We start from the raw sequence: 12749 nt of genomic DNA, 5'->3' as shown, positions 1-12749 counted from the left end.
AAATGATATAAATTTTGTGCATTATGAGTTATAATATGAATGAAACAAAATACTGTTATGTGAATCTAGCGCCAGAGTGTCCCTATGGTAAACAAATACTAGAGTGAATTTTAAAGAATGCATTTATTCTATTGCGGTTTATGCGCTGTAGGCGAAGTAGATTTAATTCAATCCAATAAGTTTAAATGAAATGCAAGAAAAAATGCGCATAATTTAATATTCCGTACAAGGAAGTCATGTGGTGTGCACATCAGAATTTTTTAATTTTAAGAATAATTTTTTTATGCTCTGTTCTTAAGTTGTAAGAAGAAAATGCATCTTTTTGTGATATTTAACGATGCACATATTGAGTTTCGATGTGCTTACGTCTAATAAATGTGTTTTATTAAACAACTTGAGTCTTTAATGAATCGTTATTGACTTTGGAGTATTTTTGAGAGGCAACTATTTGCCAATGATGTAGCAAACCGCTACAAATATATCTGTGCCGGCGAAAAAAGCAGATATACGATGATCTAGAATTATTAAACGTTATTATTTATTCTACATATAACTGTTTTTAAAAAAGTACAATTTTAAACAATTAAAAGTTTTATATGTATTATAGATAAGTTGATATATTTATTAATAATATAATATTATATACAATGAGAATATAATATTACTAAAGAGAATATAATACTACTGAGAATATAATATTACTAATTAATTGTAATTTAAAAATTATTAATTTTAAATATATTTTCCAGAAATCAATCAAACTAAAAACTGAAATTTTCCGGAAAATCTTGTTTGGAGACCATTTGGCGCCCCTCTGCGAGCGGCGCCCGGGGCATCATACACCCCCTTGCCCCCCCTTCGCTACGCCACTGGATTCTGTTTCTCCAGGGAAGCTTGTATTTGAGAGAAATATGAAGCTATAAATGTGAGACTCTTATTTAGAGATGTCTTTTTAAATAATGCCTAAGCATTTTAATCGAAGAACATAAAAAATATTGACAGCATCTGTGGTTTTGACAAAATACTAGACATTAGGGCCAACCTTACTGTATTTTCTGCCAACAAAAGCATACAGAAAGTAAAAATGTGTTAATCACCCTTCACTGAAACCAGAAATAACTGAATAAAGATAGAACATTTCACAAAGAAATCTATAAAAAAACTTCAGTATTTGGCATTCTGTGCAATCACCCTACCTCCACCTCTTAAAAACGCTACTACTCGCCAAAATAGCAAGCTCATGCTACCATATTCCTCACTTTTTCAAAACTGGATTTAAAGGCAACAATATATCAACTGCAATCTCTCTAAAGACTTTTGCTGTAGCAGGTAATTCTAAAAACATCCTTTTTACATTAGAAATAAGTTTGCAATTGTCTGTGAACACCCCTCAGGGGGCTCACTTCTGTGAGTACGGGTGTGGCAATCCCGAGGTACCCTAGCCCTTCAGGGGATCATCTTCTTGATGAGACGGGTGTCACGATCCTGGAGCCCCAGTGATCTATCCTCTTTTCCGTCTCCTCTCCTCTTTGCTGGAACTTTTCCCCTTCTCTTCTCCCTCGTGGTTTCTCTCTACGGAGTTTGGGGCTCGTCACGAGAGACTGGAACAGACCTTGTCTCTAGTTCTCGAGTGGCGAGAAAACTGCCCACGTGTTTGCCGTGCGTGGAGACCCGTGTCGCTGGAAAGGAGGGTCCTGGTAGTTGAGGGGCGAGGTACTGTCCCCAACACACTACTTTGGCCTCTGCTTCAGCTAAACGGGAGGCACCTTAGTCGTCCTCACGGGTGTCAATCGGCTGGTCACTAGTCCTTGTGTCAGTGGCTTGGGGTCAAGCTCTCGGGAGTACCTGCTTTCGGGAAAGCCGACTGTGGGGCTTCAGTTTGCGTATAGGTCCGGCTAGCCCTAACACAGGAATCTGTGTTCCCTTGTTGGGCTCCGTGGTGGGCGGGGCCGTCGGACCCGAATCTTTATTCTTTCACTATGGCTTCTTCTCATATCTACTTAATTAAAGATTTCGAGGTAACTCCAGTCATTCAAACTAGTTCTGAAACGTCTACAGCTAAACCAGTCACTCAACCTAGTTCTGAAACGTATACTGCTAAACCAGTCACTCAACCTAGCTCTGAACCATCTACTAATAAACCAATCATTCAACCTAGCTCTGAAACGTCTACTACTAAACCAGTCACTCAACCTGTCAGTCAACCTAGTTCTGAAAATTCTGCAAAAAAATTACGGACAGATGCAAATAAAAAAAATCATCACAATAGTCCCCGTTTCCTAGTCATCTCTAGTCCTTCTGGCGAAATGCATAAGATGTCTCCTTTTGTAATAAATAAATACATCCAGTCTTGTATTGGTGAGCCGAGAAACATAAAGCGTCTCCGCTCCGGAGACTTGCTTATTGATACAAACTCAGCCACCCAGTCTGCTTCTTTACTTCAGATTACTAAACTTGGGCAAGCGAATGTCACTGTAACAGCACATAAGACACTGAATTATTGTCGTGGCGTAATATCGGAATTCGACCTTCTGTACGTTCCTGAAGAAGAGATCGCTTCCGAGCTATCCGACCAAAATGTCTGCGGTGCTAGGCGGATCAAGATGCGTAAGGAAGGTAAGTTGATCGATACGAAACACGTGATCCTTACCTTCAACACGCCTGATCTGCCTAAGAATATTAAGGCCGGATATTTAAATTGTCCTGTAAGACCCTATATTCCCAACCCTATGCGATGCTTCCAATGCCAGCGTTTTGGCCATTCTAAGACGTCTTGTCGTGGCAGCCTCACATGCGCCCGATGCTCACAGATTGGCCACGATTCGGAAAATTGTACCGCTGCGCCTTCGTGTATAAATTGCAAGGGTCAGCACCCAGCATTTTCACGCCTCTGCCCAAAATGGAAATCCGAAAAAGAAGTACAGACTCTTAAAGTTACCAGGAACATCTCGTATGCTGAAGCCAGAAAACTAGTTCAAAGCACACAGCTCCAATCAAACAAATCTTATGCCAGTGCAGTTAAAACAACACGTAGCATTGCCACCCAAACATCAATAGGCACGCAGACTAAACCAAATAAAACCCAACCAACCACATCCACCAAGAAAACGGAAAATGCAACTCATTTAATACAAAAAAAAGAAACAGTCATTCAAAGTAAACCTAAAATTGAAAGTCACAAAATAATTAATAAAAATAGAAGTCCCAGCAATAGCTCTTTTGACGAAATGATTTCTGAATCTGCGGATTCAGACACTATGGAAGTAGAGGAGGGTCTAGAATTTCCCAGGCATCTACTTCCACGAAAAACCAAACAAGAGCACAGAAAGAACAAAAACCAGACATAATGGCCACCCTCGTCTCATGGAACTGTCGCGGTTTCCACCGAAATTCCACCGACATCAAAGCCATAATTAATGCTTATCATCCTGTATGCTTCGCAGTACAGGAAACAAATCTAAAACCAGAACAACAGGCAAAACTTCGGAGGTTTTCCTTCGTCAGGAAAGATAACCTTGCAGGTGAGCGTGCCAGTGGAGGTGTAGGTCTCCTCACCTCACTGGATTATCCCTCAAATGTGCTTTCTTTGACGACATCCCTCCAAGTTGTCGCTACTCAAACAAATTTTGATTTTGTTGTTACAGTCGTTTCTCTGTATTTGCCTCCAAATGAGCATATTGATCAGCAAGATTTAAATGGTCTTTTAGAGCAGCTGCCTGAGCCTTTCATCATAATAGGAGATTTTAACGGCCATAGTCCGCTCTGGGGTAGTAAGGATACTAATTGCCGAGGAAGACAAATTGAGCAGATGATCGAAGATCATAGCCTTTGTCTCCTCAATAATGGGCAAGATACTTACTTCCATGAGCCTTCAAAAACATTCCATGCTCTCGACCTTGCCATCTGTTCACCATCTCTGTTGCCTTTTTGCACTTTTAATGTGGGTAAAGATCTTTACAACAGTGATCATTATCCCATTCTTGTGTCTCTTGCACGAAGAGGAGCAAACCCCATGTCGAGATCCCCTCGATTCATACTGGACAGGGCAGACTGGGAACTCTTCTCTTCCATTGCAGAGCTCACAGATGAAATGGTAGAAGATGCGCATATCGATGACGCTGTTGAAGCTGTTACTAATACTATTATTCAGGCAGCTATGCTCTCCATTCCTAGAACATCAGGAAAACTACTAAAATATTCAAAACCATGGTGGAATCGCGACTGTCATGAAGCACTGAAAAAACAGAAAAAAGCATGGGGTATTTTTCGTAGATATCCTACTCTGCGAAACCTCATAGCCTTTAAAAGAGCCAAAGCAAATGCACGAAAAGTAAGAAGGCAGAGCCAGAGGGATTCCTGGATTTCATATGTGTCGTCAATAACATCCTCCACGCCTAGCAAGCGGGTTTGGGAAAGAGTTCGAAAAGCATGCGGCATATATAAAGACCACTCACTTTCCTTTTTGGAAAAAGATGGCCGAGTGATTAGCTCCATAGAAGAAATTGCGAATACTATCGGTGAGACATTTGCTTCCGTTTCTTCCAGCAGAAACTATACACCTGCATTTCTTTCTATGAAGCAGCACTCTGAAATAAATCGCATCGCATTCAACTCTTCCAAATCTGAGCCTTACAATAGAGCCTTTACTATGCTTGAATTAAGGAGTGCTTTATTGCAGACACATAGGTCTTCTCCGGGTCTTGATGGAGTGAATTATGAAATGCTAAAGCATCTGTCCTGTAAGTCACTGAATGCCCTTCTCACTCTTTACAATAGGGTGTGGAAGGAGCATGCCTTTCCCAGTGCATGGAGGAGAGCTATTGTCATTCCTATTCCTAAGCCAGGGAAAGATCCAAGGAATCCCTCCAACTATCGGCCAATTGCCCTTACGAGTTGCCTCTGCAAACTGTTTGAAAAGATGGTAAACAGCCGCCTAGTCTACTTCTTGGAAAAGAATGATGTTATATCGCCTTATCAGAGTGGTTTTCGAAAGGGAAGAACAACTGTAGATAACATGCTCCTCTTAGAGACATCTATTCGAAAAGCATTTGTAAGAAGAAGCCACCTTGTCTCGATATTCTTCGACATTGAAAAAGCTTATGATAAGGCATGGAGATACGGTATACTCCGGGATCTTCACGAGAGTGGCTTGCGCGGCAACCTACCAATTTTCATTCAAAATTTCTTGAACACTAGAACTTTTCAAGTAAGAATTGGCTCTGTTTTTTCGGATGTTTTTGAACAGGAAGAGGGTGTGCCTCAAGGCTGTGTGCTCAGTGTAACCCTGTTTAGGTTAAAAATAAATTCTGTACTAAAAGAACTTCCTCCCACCATCTTGGGATCTCTATATGTTGATGATCTGCAGATTAGCTGTCGAGGAGCAGACATGAGATATGTAGAGAGGCAACTACAGATGGCTCTGATTAAGATCCAAGAATGGTCAGACAAACAGGGATTTACATTTTCGAAACAGAAAACTGTCTGCGTGCACTTTTGTAGGAAGCGAGGTCTCCATCCTGAACCTGAGTTATACTTGAATGGTACAATTATTCCAGTTGCGCCTGAAGTAAAATTTTTAGGAGTGATGTTCGACCGAAAATTGACTTTCCTTTCTCATGTTTTAAACCTGAGAAAGAAGTGTCTAAAAACACTAAATATTTTAAAAGTGTTGGCGAACACCTCCTGGGGTGCAGAGCGTTGCTCCATGCTTCGCATTTACAGAGCGCTTATCCGCTCTAAACTGGACTATGGCTCAGTTGTATATGGATCCGCTCGGTCATCTGTTTTGTTAAAACTGGATCCTGTTCACCATCAAGGTCTGCGGATTTGTTCAGGAGCTTTCAGGACTTCTCCTGTGCAGAGCCTATATGTTGACTGTAACGAACCATCACTTTATCTGAGGCGTGAGCAATTGTCCCTTTTGCAATATTTTAATACTGTATCTCAACCTGAACATCCCAATAAGCTGTGCTTACTTGATAATGAGTGTAACACATTATTTGAAACACGTCCATCCTGTGTTCCTACTTTCCCTTTAAGAGTTCGCCCTGTCATTGAGGAACTCTCCCTCTCTGATATGCACCCCCAAGCAGTACAGAATTTTGAAATTCCACCTTGGGAAAATTCACGGATCCAGCTTCTTGATGTTTTGAAACATCACGTAAAGGCGAGCACTAACGAGATCGTTTACAGACAAATTTTCGCTGAGCACAGGCACAAATATAGCAGTTATTATCCGATATACACAGATGGATCAAAGTCAAATGATCATGTGGGGATGGCTTTTGTATTTGAAAATTACATAGAGGGCAGATGCCTGCACCATGCTTTCTCTGTCCTAACATCTGAACTAACTGCAATATATTATGCTCTTTTGTACATCTCAAAGCTCTGCCACAAAAAGTTCATAGTTTACACAGACTCGTATAGTGCTCTTAAATCCTTGGAAGCTTTTCCCAACGCTCAGAATCCTGTGGTAGTGGATGTTCTCAAAATTCATAGAAATTTAATGATACGAGGATATGAAATCCTGTACTGCTGGGTTCCCGGGCATACGGGAATAAAGGGAAACGAGCTTGCAGACATCGCGGCAAAATCTGCTGTCGAACTGTCCAGTCGCCTTATCCCTTTTAGAGACATCTGCTGTGTCATCAAGGGAAAGATACGAAAAAAATGGCAGCAAATTTGGGATGTTCAGCATCACAACAAGTTGAGAAACATCAAACCTAGAATTGAGCATTGGGATTTTGCTGGAAATCGTAAAGAGGACGTTCTTTTGACTCGACTCAGAATTGGTCATACCAGAGTTACACATAGCTATCTTCTTAAAGCTAAAAATGAGCCTGTTTGTTTTAATTGTAATGTTTGTTTATCTGTTCGTCATATTTTAATTGAGTGTCCATGTTTTAATAGTCTTCGCCAGAAATATTTTAATAGCTGTGACTTACCTCTCGACCGTTTAATCGGAAGAGAGGTCAATTCTAATTTATTTTATTATTTAAAAGAGATTGGGTTTTATTACCAAATGTAATTTGTTTTGAAGACTGTGTCTTGAATGTTAATATGTGCTTTTAACTTGTTTTTATATGACTTCATCCTGTGGATTTGGTACATTTATCTACTTGTTTTTATTCATTGAATTTTAATGACTTCAATTGTAATCATCCCATCTTGTGTTTGGCGCGTCATAATCATCTCTGGTTTTTGCGCCATAATCACTCACTCACTCACTCACTGTCTGTGAACAATTCATGAAACTTTTTGGCAAGGTGTACAGGGTGTGCATTTTAGATACATTATTTTGAGAAACGACCCTGTAAATGCCTCACATTTTTTATACATCTCATCATTCAGGAAAAGAATGGCATAGTCATGTTTACTTCTATTAAGACGAAATAAATTCTATTGATGAAACTTGAGATATACTGAAACTGTTGGTTTCTTTCTACATCTGCTATCAGGAGGAATATATCTGATATTTTAGGGTGTAAGGTTTTAGTTGCAATGTTACATATGAATTTTACCACAGCATTCATTCATGAAAATGAATTGCTGTCCAAAATCACACTTTGGATATCCTAAACTGCACCAATGTAAGCAGTATGTCAATATGTTCTTCTTAAAATAGATTTATAGGGAATTTATCACTTTCAAAATATCTTTTTGCAGATGGACTTTTAACTTTCAAAATGTCATTCAATTCAAATCATTCATGAACTACTTATGACATGACATGCAGCTGTAAACACTAGTAAATGTTTTGTTGTTTCACTGACATTACACTTCCTCTTAATTGTATGTTTGTGCTATGCTACAAAATAAATTTTTTAGCACTAAGTGGTTTTTCTGGTGCTTATGTATCAATAAAAGTGTCCATTCCAAATTCTTTTGAAAAATTGTTCATTTTCCCTATCATTGAAAGCTTATTCTTAAGCTTGGCAGTATAGCACATAACGCAAAGCAAAGAAACAAATGAAAGTGAGAGAAGAAATTTTGACAGAACCTAGTCATCACTCTGGCATTCATGCTGCTAAGTTCGTCAACAATAACCTTCCTGAAAAGGAGCATTTCATCCATTTATTTTTTTAGGTAATTTCTAATTATCACACCGTACCACCACCAAAAATTATAAATTTGTTGCCAACTTTGGAGAGAGATGTTTATTTGAGTACTTTTGTGTCTATTTTAATAATGCATCCAGTGCCACCTATTTCTTTTTTTCTACAATACACACATACTCCTTTTTTTTTTTTTTTTTTTGTGCTACTGTTTGATTTCTTGGACACAGCATTGAAATCAAAATTTTAAAATAAGAAGGTAAAAAAAAGAGGTCCATAAAGCCTTTAACCCTTTGATGGGCGGCGGGATGGCTTTTTTTTATCAGTTTTTATCTCCAAGATGACAGCTGCAAAATTCTGTTTAAAATACATACAATAATACCTTTCAGTTTCCTAAATATATAACAGATGGTGGCACTAGTAATTCATAGAAATCATGTAGGAAAAAATTCTTAGCAGGTCTAATTTTGAAGCATTTTTTGTTTTAATTTCTTATGCAATTTAAATCATTTGGACAACTTTTGGTATTAGAATGAATATTTTTTTCTTGCAGATAAAAAGTATTATTTGAATTCATATATATATATATTAATTAAAAATGGTTGAAATGAAAAGGTGGGACAAATTTGTTCCATCACGCATGTAGGAAATACTGCTACTAGGGGACAGGACTATTGAAAATGTTTTCTGAACATTTGTTCCATTGTGATTTTGTACTTTTGGTTTAATTTTCTGAAATTTTTTTGGTAGGTTTATGGTTATTTCTAAGGTATCACAAACTATAATAATCATATGAGATATGCTGATTAATTTGACCACTTAAAAATGTCTATATCAGACTGAGAGAAAAAGTGTCAAATGGTGGCACAGAATTTTTTTTCATTTCCTTGATGTTTGTGTAGTTAATTCATTCATATTGTGTAAACAGTTACCCGCAGAGTGAGAACATTTAAAATATCTAAAATTGTTTAAAATGTATATAGCTGGAAATTTACTGAATATGAGTTCTATAAAGAGAAAAAAATACCAGAGTCCTGTACATGTAAAGTAATAGTAAAATTAATATAAGTTAATTTTACTAAGACATAGGTCATCAAATGAATTTTCAATATAATGTAATTTTTAAACAATGAAAATTTTAAGAAGAATGTTGCCCCTGAATATTTGCCTTGTTGTTTATCATAACTGTGAGAGGAAAATTTTGTACTGATGTCCGAATTAAATTTTTCATTATTTTTCTTCTTTTTGTTTGTTTAAAGGTTCCTTTCTGTACAATTTTTTTATTAGCTGGTATGTTTAGAGTTGGAGGTTCAAAGTGTGGTATACTCATATTTATTGCAGATTTATAAATTTTCTCCATTTTAGTTACTTAATTAGGTGTTGTTATTGAGTTTAGTAAGCTTGTAAATTTATTCACCAGTGCTATTTTTCTTTCTGCTAATGTCAAAGTTTGTGATGTACTTTGCATTAATTCATTTACTATTACTATATCATTTGTGTCGTCTATTATCAATGAAGGATCATTACAGGAATCATGAACTATATCTGCTGGACTGTTTTTCTGCATCTGGCATAAATAACGAATATGCTTATACATATTCCACTTAATTGAAGAATCTATACATGTGCACATATATGTGTGTATGCATACATTACATTCAGTACACTTCAATTCACAGTTACCCTCACTGATCACTTTTTGTATGGTATACAAATCTAAATTGCTTTCTGATGAAATAATCCAGCCACTTTCATTTTGTATAATTTGTGATGACAGTGTTAAGCTGGTTTTATATCTGTTTCTCAAGTCTCTAATTTTACTTGTCAATTTTCCTTTATTTGATGTAATGATTCCATCAAACATTTTATCCCTAATAAATTTCATAATTGCATGCACAGCCTTATCAAATCTTTTAACATTTTTCCCATGTAAATAAATATATGTACTTTAATGTTCGATGCATTCTTTCAATATGTGTATTTGTATTTAATCCACAATGAACTCTGTGACAATAAGCCAAAGTAGTTGCATCTTTTAAATAATGTGTCGAAAAATAATTATCAAAATCAAGTGTATCGGGATCAGTTTTCAAGAAATTTAACACAACTTCTGCTGCAGTATTAAAACTCTGTATACACATTCTTGTAAAGAAGTGCGGAGAACTTGATACTCTTGGGCTTGTTTTTCTCTACCACCGATTTTTTTAAAATTCTTTCGCCATGCACGGTCAACATGCCATGCACAAAAGAAGCGTTTTTCACGTGTGCCCATCTCTGAAACCTATACATTAAAAAAAGAATCAGCCATATCTGACATGAAAACTTTTGGTTGTAATGTGCCAATGCTTTGCTTGATTATTGAGAAGAATATAGACAAAACTGGTTGGTCACTTCGATTCGAAATTAAAAACGCACAAGGAAATCCTTCTCTTAAATTGTTGACAGTTAATAAAACTATAAGCTCAAAGCCATATGCATTCATGCCATGAGTGCCATCTATACATACAGTTAGTCAATAAAGTCTGCGTACATCAAGAAAAGTAATATCAAATCCAAATTTATGGTGCGAATAGGGTAGTTTCTTAAAGTTTTTTTTTTTAATGTTTAGTTTCAATAAGGGACTTTGAAATTATTTAACTGTAATATTTTCATATCTAATAATTTATGCACACTAAATTTTAAAAGATAAGTGGTCAGAAATCAAAGGCAATAAAGTTTGCATACAACGCGAAGGAGGTGGGGTATTTCCTAAACTTTTAAACTTCAAACTTGAGAATACAAAGAAGGTTACACTTTCAAGGTCATTGACTTCCGAAGCAAATTTCACGTTGATTGGAAGTTGTTATTTCTATTTTCTTTGACGAAAATGACAACCAATAAAGAAATTCCCGTAGTTACGAGACAACTAATTATCAAATTGAGAGATGAAGATAAAACTCTTCGTTATATTGGTAAAACCATTTTCTAGTGGGCAAAGAGTTATTCAAAACTATCTTGACACTGATAGTCTTGCTGTAAAACCAAGATGTGGGAGACCGAAGAAGCTAACGCAGAGGGAAAAAAGAACAATTCTTTTACGAATTAAACAAAATCCTAAACTTTCTGCTGCAAGCATTGCAAAAGACGTTTTTTTAACTAGCAACAAGGAAATTTCTCCTGAAACTGTACGAAAAGTGCTGTGAAAGGCTGATTATCATGGACGCAAACCTAGGTCTAAGCCATACATTTCCGAGACAAATAGAAAGAAAAGAATTGCTTTTGCCAAAACATATTTAAACTCTTCGCAGGACTTCTGGAACAATGTAATTTGGTCAGATGAAAGTAAATTTACAATATTTAAAGTTAATGGCCACCCTATTGTATGGAGAAAACCAGGAACAGAACTGAATCTGAGAAATTTAAATCCAACTGTCAAACATGGAGCTGGCGGTGTAATGGTATGGGGGTGTATGTCGTCGAAAGGAGATGGAAATTTTCACATTATTGATAAAGTCATGGATAAGTATGTTTATCTGGATATTCTGAAGAAAAATCTATGAGACAGTGCCCTAAATTTAAACCTTTCTAATACCTTTATTTTCCAACAAGACAACGACCCGAAACATAGAGCTAAAATTGTGAAGGAATATCTCCTCTATCACACTCCAAGACAATTGCGTACTCCTCCACAGTCACCAGACCTCAATCCAATCGAACATTTGTGGGCAAAATTGGAGAAACGAATTCGAAAACACAATATTACATCACGAAATGATCTAATTAGTAAATTGCAGAAAGAATGGGCGAAATTTATGTCGGATGACACTTAAAAACTAGTTCAGTCAATGCCCAGACGTCTGCAGGCTGTTTTGAAGAATAAAGGATATCCTATAAAGTATTGAAGTAATGTAAAAAACTTATATTTTACTTTTTTTTTTTTTTTTTTTTTGAAAGTGTACGCAGACTTATTGGATGGAATTTCTGAGTTTTTTGAAAAAATTTAAAAAGTATTTCACTGATATTATTTACTTTTTATTTAAGCTTACAATTTTAGCTAATAGAAGAAAAATATGTAATGATTAAAAAACATTTTTCTATGCTTTAAGTGTTTTTTTAATTTAAAATTTAGTCTGTACAGACTTTTGTAGCTAACTGTATGCAGTCTGAACTAAATTTTTTTAGCATTTCACTTCGTGATTATTGTCATCATATTTGTCATTATGATGAGAATAAAATCTTCATCGTTAAGGAATGTATGTGTTGGGGATATTACACCTTGTGCCTTATAATATAACACGCATGAAATCTGTGAACTAAGCATTTCATTCACCCACATGTCAACCCTCACATAGTCATTACTATGCTTTAGCCGACCAGCGGTCGAGCAGTAAAGTCGCTGAACACTGGTAGTTCGGTCCGAGGTTCGAATCACGCGAATGAGCTGGCTGCATGGGCGTTTTCGTGGTTTTCCCCATGTGTAACATGTATACGAGCCAGTTTCCCTTAGAAAGTTCTCCACAAAGGCATCCTTCACTTAGGCAGATAGCCCTCGTGTGCTTTGCCATAATTAAATACACCAATACCATTACTATGCTTCACTGCACTGGAAGCTAACTCAAAACTTTGTTCAATGTTTTGCAGATCTTTTTTTGTTATTATATGCAATCGTTCGAGGCCAGAATCAGATATGGAATTGTGAATGTCATCCAAAAT

At 36.7% G+C, this 12749-nt stretch overlaps 1 long non-coding RNA gene across 1 annotated transcript in view; it reads left to right on the top strand.

The window, feature by feature from the left end:
• Positions 1 to 12749, top strand: part of LOC146998984 (uncharacterized) — a 48164-nt gene that overhangs the window by 14508 nt on the left and 20907 nt on the right. The window lies entirely within an intron of this gene.

This window comes from Stegodyphus dumicola, chromosome 2 (assembly GCF_044657685.1).
Source record: "Stegodyphus dumicola isolate Sdum_Otavi_A_Nest chromosome 2, ASM4465768v1".
Classification (NCBI taxonomy): Eukaryota; Metazoa; Arthropoda; class Arachnida; order Araneae; family Eresidae; genus Stegodyphus; species Stegodyphus dumicola.
Note: the sequence above shows the minus strand (reverse complement) of the source record. Positions and strands in the feature narration are given on the sequence as shown.